Genomic DNA, 2,681 nt, shown 5'->3' on the forward strand with positions numbered 1-2,681 from the left:
ATTAAAAACGGTGGAAAAAATAATCTTTACCATGGCGATACTGAGAGTATCTACCACCCTGGATGACACGAAATGGTCGAGTTTTACATTAATTAAACAAATAATCTAAAGCTATCTTTACACCATCCACCTTTTCATCTCTAACTCCATATCGGGACACAAATGATTAACTTCACACTATTCAACCATTATTTTCACTATTTATTGTTTTTGTGTTTAATTCGTAGAACTCCATTTAATTTTTTTATAAATTTAATTTAGATTAAATTTGATAATATTATTATTAAGTTCTGCAAGTGTTTTAGTTTTTTATTATTGTGACAGCTGTTTCGGCTTACAAGGCCATTTTCAAACTGTGGTTAGTCCACATTGAGACGACGTATTTATACTATTTCAAATGTAAATTTTTAAGGTGCATACATTGATTTATTATTGTTTAAACCGATGACATGATCTATTGTTGGTTAAACCAATCTATGTTTTCCCCTCAGTAAATGGTAATGAGTTCTTAATTATTTTCTAATGAATTTATTGCTATGAATTATTTGGGTGCATTATACTGCTTGGGTTTTGTGAAAATACTGAGAAGTGGTGAGTAAATTATTTTCCGTACTTTATTAATTAGTGTTAAATTTGGGTCATTCGTTCGTTTATTGATTTCTAATTGTTCAAGTAAATTTAATCTAATGCCCTTTTTTTCTATATGCAATGGTTTAGGACCCTTGTTGTTAAGTGGGGTATGATTATTCACCAAGAGATGTTCTGCGAATTTTGAGGATGTGTTTTTATTATTATAACATCGTATATGTTCTTTGAATCTAGTTGAGAATGCCCTCCCCGTTTGTCCGATGTAAGTGGCGTTACAATCGGCGTGGTCACATTTTAATTCATATATGCCACTGTTATTGAGTATAAATAATTAAGAACTCATTACCATTTACTGTGGGGAAAACATAGATTGGTTTAACCAACAATAGATCATGTCATCGGTTTAAACAGTAATAAATCAATGAATGCACCTTAAAAATTTACATTTGAAATAGTATAAATACGTCGTCTCAATGTGGACTAACCACAGTTTGAAAATGGCCTTGTAAGCCGAAACTGCTGTCACAATAATTAAAAACGAAAACACTTGCAGAACTTAATAATAATATTATCAAATTTAATCTAAATTAAATTTATAAAAAAACATTATTTTCACACCTACGATTTCATACAGATAGTTGCAATTAGGGAAGATATAAAATTTCTCTTGGGATTGGTTTGTGTTTGGTCGTTATCTAATCAATGTTTTTGTTTACCCGTTCATCGTTTTAACCTTTATCATAATGATTTTAATAGGTATCTTGATCGATATGATATTCGTATTATGTATGAGGTGAAAGCACCAAAACACAGCAGCGCAGATGTCAAAGCAATAGCTGTCACACCCCTGTCTCGAAAATTCATTAATAAAAGTATTTACAACAGAAGTTAACACACATAGATATTCTTTATTCGTATGTAAAGTTCTCGTGTATTATTTCCTAAAAACCTAAAGCTCGCATGCCTCTATTTTGTGTTATTTTCATTTTTTATCTTTGTATGTTTGCACAAGAAAATAAATAACAAAGATAAAAAAAAATTGAAAATAACTCAAAATAGATGCATGTGAGCAGAATTGAATTTTAGCAGGTTTTCTAAGGTAATGAATATGCAGAAACAACTAGGTATGTTAAGTGTGAGACAGCGTATAATTTACAATACCTTCATATTTAAGCTCTGAGATAAGATGCCCCGGAAATACATGTTTAAGAATGTAAATTTTAATTTCTAAATACCTGAATACCCCACGAGAAGCTGTGGAGATTTCAAACTTTACAAATTTGTCGGGAAACCAAAATAATCTCTATTTTAAAGGATTCAAGATATTCAATGAACTATCGATTGATGTTAAAGAAGCTAAAAGCCTTGCAGCTTTTCGTGGGTTATGCATAAATGCTATAAAGAATAAGTGTTAGTTATAGTTTAAAGTGTGCCTAAAAGCCATACAAATAATTTGTACATCCAAGTTATTCTAAAAGGTTTTTACTAGATATAAAAACATGTTTTTTCATGAAAACAGACAAGAAAAATTAAAAAATCTCACACTGAATAAACATAATGTGATATAGTTAGGTAAAGCAATGAGAGATGAGAGAAATCAAATAATGTCTGACATCTTAAACTGTACAAAAAACGTTACCAATGTAGATATACCACTCACGGTACCAACTACCAAAACAGAACACCTCCATTTTTTAGGAATCAACAAACTTTATGAAAAAAAGGAGGGTGTAAAGCAGTCATAAGACCCGGGTGAATGAACTCCCGTCACATTTTACTAATTGGCAATCAGCGCCATCTTCTTTCTATGTAGTGAAATGTCACTAAACTGCGCTATATAAATTCCATATTATTATTATTATTATAAATGTAAATTTTCGTTTGTTGAAAATCTTATCTTTGAAAGTTCTTTACCGATTGATATGAAATTTTGACACAATTTTGCGTTCGAATAAGCGTGTGTTTTATATACCTATATTATATAGATGTCACCCGTGACAGGTAAAAACATGTTTAAAAAAACAGCGCCATCTGTTGGGCAAAATACTTATTTGAAAAACAGTGCAATCTGTTAAACGTAAAACCAACATGCG

This window comes from Hesperophylax consimilis, unplaced genomic scaffold, assembly GCF_061612785.1.
Source record: "Hesperophylax consimilis isolate HC1 unplaced genomic scaffold, BYU_Hcon_1.0 scaffold_39, whole genome shotgun sequence".
Classification (NCBI taxonomy): Eukaryota; Metazoa; Arthropoda; class Insecta; order Trichoptera; family Limnephilidae; genus Hesperophylax; species Hesperophylax consimilis.